The sequence below is a fragment of the Rhinolophus sinicus genome, chromosome 1 (genome assembly GCF_057876585.1).
Source record: "Rhinolophus sinicus isolate RSI-liver-muscle chromosome 1, RSI-T2T, whole genome shotgun sequence".
NCBI classification, from domain to species: domain Eukaryota; kingdom Metazoa; phylum Chordata; class Mammalia; order Chiroptera; family Rhinolophidae; genus Rhinolophus; species Rhinolophus sinicus.
The window spans coordinates 172822954-172832064 of NC_142501.1; positions in this window are offsets into that span (position 1 = coordinate 172822954).

The window sequence follows — 9111 nt, forward strand, 5'->3', positions numbered from 1 at the left end:
TTTTTATCCTGTTAATGTGATGAAATAAATTGGTTTTTGAATGTTATTATATCTTTGTATTTCTTGTATAAACCCAAATCAATCATGATGTATTCTACTTTGTATAGGTCTCTAGATTAAATCTGTTACTGTTTTTTCTTTCCTTTTTTTTATTACTTTTTTTTAGAAATTCTTATATCTAATATGTATGAGGGAGCTAACTGCCCTGTTGTTTCTCTTCCTTTAATATTTTTAATAATTTTATTAGCAAATTTATACTGGCCTCATTGAAAATTTTGGATTATGTTCTCTTTTTTTATTCTCTGGAAGTTTATTTAGGAATAAGATTATTTCTTCCTTAAAGACAAGAAACAATTCTATGCTGAAATCATTGTGTCCTAGAGTTTTCATTGTGGGAAAATTTTTTTAATTCAAGATTTGATTTCTTTAACAGTTAAAGGATTGCACATATGAATCTTTCCATTTCACCTAAATTTTCAAATTTATTTGCATCAAATACTTTATAAGATCCTAGAATTACTATTTTATTTGTAGAATCAGTAGAGAAATCCGGTTTCTCATTCCCAGTACTGGTAATACATTTCTCTCTGTCCAACTCTCTCCTAATCATCAATCAATCTTTCTCTCCTCTCTCCCTCTCTCTCTTCTCTCTCTCCCTTCTTCCTCCCTCCCTCTTCCCCCCCCCCATACATACACACACAAACACACATGCACACACACACACACTAGTCTTGCTGAGGACTAATTGAATGTCTTCTTAAAGAACCAATTTATGGCTTTGCTGATTTTCTCCATCTTAAGTTTCTTTTGTATTAAGTGATTTCTATTCTAATCTTTATTATTTTCTTTCTTCTTTTTGGTTTGTGTTTATATTACTGGTTTTTCTCCCACATGATCATGATTTCTTAGCCTTTCTCCTTTCCAAGCATAAAACAATTTACATATATACATACACGGAATTTAATTTTTTTTTTTTCTGCGCTGCAGAAATTTGTCTATTTTCTACTGATTTACAATCCAGATCATATATCCTTTCTACAACTCTGTTTAATCTGCACTGAAAAATCACATTTTATTTTACAGTTGTAAATATTTGATTTTTTGATAGGTTTAAATTCTGTGGTGAAATTTAAATGTTTTCCATTGCTAGTGGTTATGCTTCTGTGTTTTTTCAGTGTACCTTTAAATAATACTATTCTGCTTTATGTATAATATAAGGATCTTACAACATTTAATTGTATTTTCTTCTGATCTTTTTGCTTATTATATGATTTACATTAATATTATAAATCTGCCAAATTATTTTTACTTAATTATATCTTAAATATATTAAAAACAAATAATTATAGTTTATGTATATATTTACCACTCCAGGCACTCTTATTCCTTGTATAATTTCAATTTTTCATTTAGCCTTATTTTTCTTCATACTGAGGAACTTCTTTTAATATTCCCTGTACTACAGGTTTGCTGGCAACAAATTCTATCTAATTTTGTATGTCCTAAGAAGGGTATAAAATTATTAGTGGTAGTTTTGTATTGTTATTTTTCTTCAACCCACTTCAAGTATCTTTCCACTGTATCTTACTTCACAGTTTTTCTGATGAGAAGTCTGTGATAATTCTCATTGTTCTTTTCTGTGTACAACTACATTTTTTTCTTCTCTTAGGCATCTAAGTCCTGTGCTACCTTTGATGGATACCTGAAGATAGTTCTTCTCCATATTGAATCCTGTTTTTAGTTGTTTAACAGTGGGAGAGTAAGAATGTTCCCAGTTATATGGCATAAAATGGAAAGCTTGTCTGGTTGAGTGACAGAAATTGTATATGACAAGGTGTGGAGTTTGTTCATATGATCTTCCTCAAGAAGAGGTTTCTTTGGTTGGTAGTTGGAGTCGGAACACATAACCTTAATCTAATCAGGAATAGAACTGATTTACAGATAAGTTTTCATCTTTGTGGGGGCTAGTAAATCTCCACTTATCCTTTACTTTTAATATTTGAACTTTCAGCGTCCTGAATTAGTTCACGAGTTGTTTAATCAGATCACCCACTACCAAGCTCAAAACACCCATTTTTATCTCCCTATCAATAACTCTATTTAGCTACTCAGAATTTTATGAACAACTTTCTGTTTGCCTTCTCCACCTCCCACTGCCTTCTCCAGCCAGTTCCACCTGGAAAAGTGCAAATACCTTAAAGGTAAACAATGCATTCTGTATTCTGTTCTTACTTTATGCCATTCTTCAGAATATTGGTCCTAAAGTGCTTGCACTATACATCTGAACTCTTCAGTTTTTGTCTTTCCAGTCTAGTGAGACTGCTAAAAGCAATTCAGCTTCTCTGCAGTAGCCACTCTTTGCTTGACTTCTTACTTCACTACACATGTCACTTTTGAATTGAAAATTGCCATTGGATAGTAAGCCCTTATAAAACATATGGTTTCAAATATTTTCTCCCATTCTACAGGTTGTCTTTCCAATTGATTGTTTTCTTTGCTGTGCAGAAGCTCTTTACTGCACTGTAGTACCACTTGTTTATTTTAGCTTTTGTTGTCTATGCTTTCATATCTTATCCAAGAAATCATTGCCAAAACCAATGTCAAGGATCGTTGTTCCTTATGTTTCCCCCTAGGATGTTTACAGCTTCTGGTCTTACATTTACGTTTTTGATTCGTTTCAAGTTAATTTTTGTGAGTGGTGTAAGATAGGGGTGCAGTTGCATTATTTGGCATGTGGATATCCTGCATGTGGATGTCCTGTAGGTGGATGTCCCAACACCAGTTATTGAAGATACTATACTTTCCTCATCGTGTGTTTTGGTCAAAAATTAGTTGACTATATATGTGTGGCTTTACTTCTAGGCTTTTTTCTGAGGCATTGGCTTTTGTGCTTCTTTTTCTGTCAGTACCATACTATTTTGATTACTAGAGCTTTGCAATATATCTTGAAATCAGAATATATAAATAACTTATACAACTTAATAGCAAAAAAAAAAATTATCCAGTAAAAAAATGGGCAAAGTACCAAAATAGACATTTTCCAAAGTAGACATGTAAGTGCCCAATAGGTATATGAAAAAGTATTCAACATTACTAATCACCAGGGAAATACAAACCAAAACCACAATAAAATATCACTTCGCAAATGTTTGGATGTAAATTATCAAAAGATGAGAAATAACAAATATTGGCAAGGATGTGAAGAATAAGGAACACCTATACATAGTTGATGGAAACATAAATTGATACAGCCATTATATAAAATAGAAAGGCTGTTCCTAAAAAAATTAAAAACAGAACTACCATCTGATCCAGCTGTCCCACTCCTGAGTATACATCTAAAGGAAATGTAATCAGTATTTTGAAGAGATAACATAAAATCCATTTTCATTGCAGCATTATTTATAACAATGAAGATATGGAAAACAACCTAAAAGTCCTTTTATGGATGTACTGATAAAAACTGATATGTGTGTGTGTGTGTGTGTGTGTGTGTGTGCGTATACAATATTAATATATATTTATTGCTCAAACTCAAAGCTTTATTTCAAGTTTTAACATATTTTACACTAACAAGTTATTTCACCCACATCATGTAAAAAAGGCAGTGACCATTACCACAATGGAAACTCCACACATGCTAAACACCACTAATAAATTAAAATTTCAAAAGGTGTATAAATAGAGTAACAAACAAAACTTTCCAGTGACATCATAGGAATGGCGGCAGCGGAACAGACTTTTTGAGCTCTCCTCCGGATGTTATAACAAACAGGACATCTATAACCCATCAAAGGACTCTACGCTCATCACAGCTAAGAACAGCTAAGAAGCTCATGCAAGGATAACTTGAAGGTGGGCAAATTGGGCGAACAGGGGAAGAGGGAAGGGAGTGGACAGGAGACACAGCCACATCCACGGCTGCAGAGACGCAGGGGATCCCAGGACGGAACAGAGAACACAAAAACCAGGACGTGGGATCTTTCCCTGTGTCCCACGGCTCATCTCTCCCGCCAAGGGGACAGCATATCCAGCATTTGAGGCAGTAAACTCAGCTGAGACCTCCAGCTGGGCCACAGATTGGACAAAGGACACGAGCTCCATACCTGGATCCCTCCCCCCCACTCTCCCAATCCTACCCCCTACCCTTCCAGAGACTTAAACTGGCCCCTGAACTGAGGAGTAGTGTCAGATTACAGAAGAGATGTAGTGCTCAGGCTCTGGGAAGATGGGCGTGCAGCTCTGACCCAGGAAAGAGGCTGGAAAGAGTGTGATTTTTGCTGGACTCGGAGAGAAGAGACTCCTCCACCCCCAGCCACCACCTTTTCTGGCCTGTGGGAAGAGTGGAACACGGCTGGGCTGAGAGAGAGAGAGAAGACCCCCCCATCCCCAGCCCCCACCCTTTCTGGCCTGCCTAGGGCAGGACAATTACAATTGCGGAGGCACTCCCGGGGATCAGCTATAGGTGGCAGACGTAGCTCTGGGCTTTCAGCAGCTCAGAAATCTCCCGCCTGCCACATAAACACACATACACACACAGGCACAAGCGCTGAGCAAGTGTTCTAAGACTCAGGAGAACTGAGCACAGGGCTGGTGGCACTACTCTCAGTGCGCATATGTGCAGGCAAGGGCAGAAACTGCACTGATTTTGTAGAAACTACCATCCAGACCCCTCAGCCCCACTCATCTAAATCTGCAGTCCCAAGTTCACTCTGGGCACCAGGGGACTGGCTCTGTCCACACAATACACAGAGGACTCTTTGGTACAGCAGAGGACAAGCTGGAGATTACTTGGTGGGCTGAAGCCAAGACTGGTGCTGCTTTTTTTGTTTTGTTTTGTTTTTATATCTTTGGTATCTTTGCCTGTGTTGAGAGTGGGTTATCAGTTGTTTTTACATGTGAATGTATTTGATTTTTTCTTTGTTGTTGTTGTTGTTGTTGTGCTTGGTGATTTGCTACATTCTGAAATTGCCCTACACCAAGCCCCAGCTTAAGAGGCACAAGATTCAACACACCCAGACGCCAACTCCAGACCAAACCAGAGTACTACCGGGTTTGACCTACAAGTGACACACTCAAAGGGAATTCTCTACAGTCACAAGAGCCCATAGAGGCCAAACCTCATTTAAGTGGTCAACCCTCACGCAGTCAAACCCCTGCTGTGGGCAGAGCCAAGTCTCACAACTAGTCAGCCCAGGAGTCAACCAAACCTACTCACAAGTGAAAAGCAATTAAAGATCAACTTTAACAGGAAAATATACACAACACAAGAGTCACCTTTGGAGCACACGCAGAGGAGAAGAAGGAAGTGGTGCAAGTCAAATATAAAGGACACATACTACATAAGATAACCCAGCAAGAACTAAGAATCCTAGGGGATTTACCTAATACATTGAAGCAAACACAGTCAGCCAGAATGGGGAAACAAAGAAACATGTCCCAAACAAAAGAACAGAAGAAACCTCCAGAATTGGAACCAAATGAGATAGAGGTAACCAACCTATCAGAGACAGAGTTCAGAACACTAATGATAAGAATGTTTAAGGAGCTTAGAGACAACATAAAGAAGGATGGAGAAATCATAATGAACAACCAGTTAGAAATAAAGAACACAATTACTGAAATAAAGAACTCATTTGAAGGAATTAACAGCAGGTTAGATGAAGAAGATGATCGAATCAGCGACTTATAAGACAAGTTAGCAGAGATCATGCAAACAGAACAACAAAAAGAAAAAAGAATAAAAAACAATGAAGATGGTTTAAGAGACCTCTGGGATAACATCAAACGCAACAATATGCGCATCATAGGAATACCAGAAGGTGAAGAGAGGAAACAAGGGATTGAGAACATATTTGAAGTAATAATGTCCGAAAAATTCTGTAACCTGGTGAAGGAAACCGACATACAAGCCCAGGAAGTGCAGAGTTCCAACCAGGATAAACCCAAAAAGGTCCACACCAAGGCAGATTATAGTTAAAATGGCAAAGGTTAAAGACAAAGAGAGAATCCTAAAAGCAGCAAGAGAAAGACAGAGGGTTACATACAAGGGAACTCCTATAAGACTATCGATGACTTTTCTACAGAAACATTGCAGGCCAGGAGGGAGTGGAAGGAGATACTCAAAGAGATAGAAAACAAAGGCCTACAACCTAGATTGCTTTATCCAGAAAGGCTATCATTTAAAATTGAAGGAGAGATAAAGAGCTTCCCAGAAAAGAATAAGCTAAAGGAATTTATTACCACTAAGCCAGCATTGCAAGAAATATTAAAAGGACTTCTGTAAACAAAAGAAAAATGAAAACAATCTTACTACAAATTTAAAAAATGGCAATAACTATCTACCTATCAATAATCACTTTAAATGTAAACGGATTAAATGCTCCAATCAAGAGTCATAGGCTGAGTGGATAAGAAAGCAAGACCCTTTTATATGCTGTATACCAGGACTCACCTCAGATAAAAAGACACACACAGGCTGAAAGTGAAGGGTTGGAGTAAGAAATTTCATGCAAATGGAAATGAGAAAAAAGCTGGAGTTGCAATACTTATATCTGACAAAATAGACTTTAAAATGAAGAACATATTAAAAGCCAAAGATGGATATAACAATAAAGGCATTGATCTGACAACAGGACATAACCCTAGTAAACATCTATGCACCCAACATAGGAGCACCTAAATATATAAAACAGATATTGACTGACATAAAGACAGAGATCAACAGTAACACTATCATAGTAGGGGACTTCAACACACCTCTGACAACAAGGGACAGGTCTTCCAGACAGAAAATCAATATGAAACAACAGCCTTAAATGACACATTGGACGACTTGGATTTAATCGATATTTTCAGAGCATTTCACCCCAAAGCTGCAGAATACTCATTCTTCTCAAGCACACATGGAACATTTTCCAAGATAGACCACATGTTAGGCCACAAAACAAGTCTTGATAAATTTAAGAAAATTGAAATTATACCAATTGTCTTCTCTGACCACAGTGCTATGAAATTAGAAATGAACTACAGGAAAAAAACTGGAAGACACACCAATTCATGGAGGCTGAATAACATATTACTAAATAATGAATGGGTCAACCATGAGCTCAAGGAAGAAATAAAAAAATATCTCGAGACAAACAAAAATGAGAACACGATGTCCCAAAATCTATGGGATGCAGCGAAAGCAGTCCTTATAGGCAAGTTCATAGCATTGCATGCCTACCTAAAGAAACAAGAAAAAAACAATAATCAACAGTTTATCTTCACACTTAAGGGATCTGGAAAAAGAACATCAAAATAAGCCCAAAGGGAGTACAAGGAAGGAGATAATAAAGATCAGAGCAGAAATAAATGAAATAGAAACCAGAAAAACAATACAAAAGATCGATGAATCCAAGCGTTGGTTCTTAGAGAAAATAAACAAAATCGACAAACCTTTAGCCAGACTCATTAAAAAAAGAGAGAGAGAGAGAGAGAGGACCCAAATTAATAAAATGAGAAATAAAAGAGGAAAAGCGGCAACAGATACCACAAAAATACCAAAAAAAAATTAAGAAATTACTATGAGCAACTATATGCCAACAAATTTGACAATCTGGAAGAAATGGACAATTTTCTAGAAGCATACAACCTTCCAAGGCTAACTCAAGAAGAAACAGAAAACCTGAATAGGCTGATTACCACCAAGGAAATTGAATCAGTAATCAACAATCTCCCAACAAACAAAAGCCCTGGACCAGATGGCTTTACAAGTGAATTATAAAACATTCAAAAAAGAATTATCACCTATTCTCCTCAAGCTGTTCCAAAAAATCTAGAAGGAAGGAAGGCTCCCAAACACTTTATGAAGCCACTATCACCCTGATCCCAAAATCAGACAAAGTCACCACAAAAAAGAAAACTACAGGCTGATATCTCTAATGAACATACATGCAAAAATCCTCAACAAAATATTAGTGAACAGAATTCAGCAATACATTAAAAAGATCATACACCATGATCAAGTGGGATTCATCCCTGGTATGCAAGGGTGGTTCAACATTCGCAAATCAATTAATGTGATACTCCACATTAACAAAATGAAAAATAAAAATCACATCATCATATCAATAGATGCAGAAAAAGCATTTGACAAAATCCAGCAGCCATTTATGATAAAAAACCTTTAAGAAAGTGGAAATAGAGGGATCATATCTCAACATAATAAAGGCCATATATGATAAACCCACAGCTATCATACTCAATGGGGAAAAGCTAAAACCATTCCCCTTAAGATCAGGAACAAGGCAAGGTTGCCCACTTTCTCCACTTCTATTCAACATAGTTATGGAAGTTCTAGCCACAGCAATCAGAAGAGAAAAAGAAATAAAAGGCATCCAAATTGGTAAAGAGGAAGTAAAATTGTCATTATATGCAGATGACATGATATGATATATAGAGAACCCTAAGGACTCCACCAAGAAACCATTAGAGCGATAGATGAATTTAATAAAGTAGCAGGATACAAAATTAATATTCAGAAATCAGTTGTATTTGTATATACCAATAATAAAACATCAGAAGGAGAAATTTAAAAAAAATCCATTTACAATTGTTTCAAAGTCTATAAAATACCTGGGAATAAATTTAACCAAAGAAGTAAAAGATCTGTACTCAGAAAATTATAAGACACTGAAGAAAGAAATGGAAGAATATACAAATAGATGGAAACACATTCCATGTTCATGGATAGGAAGAATTAATATAGTTAAAATGTCCATACTGCCTAAGGCAATATACATATTCAACACAATTCCTATCAAACTACCAACGACGTTTTTCTCAGAAATAGAACATATAATCCTAAAATTTATATGGAACAATAATAGACCCCGGATAGCCTCAGAAATCTTGAGAAATAAGAACAAAGTGGGATGTATAACGATACTTGACATCAAATTATACTGCAAGGCTACAGTAATCAAAACAGCATGGGACTGGCATAAAAACAGACACATGAATCAATGGAACAAAATAGAGAGCCCAGAAATAAATCCATGCCTATATGGCCATTTAATCTACGACAAAGGAAGCAAGAATTTACGGTGGGGTAAAGACAGTCTATTC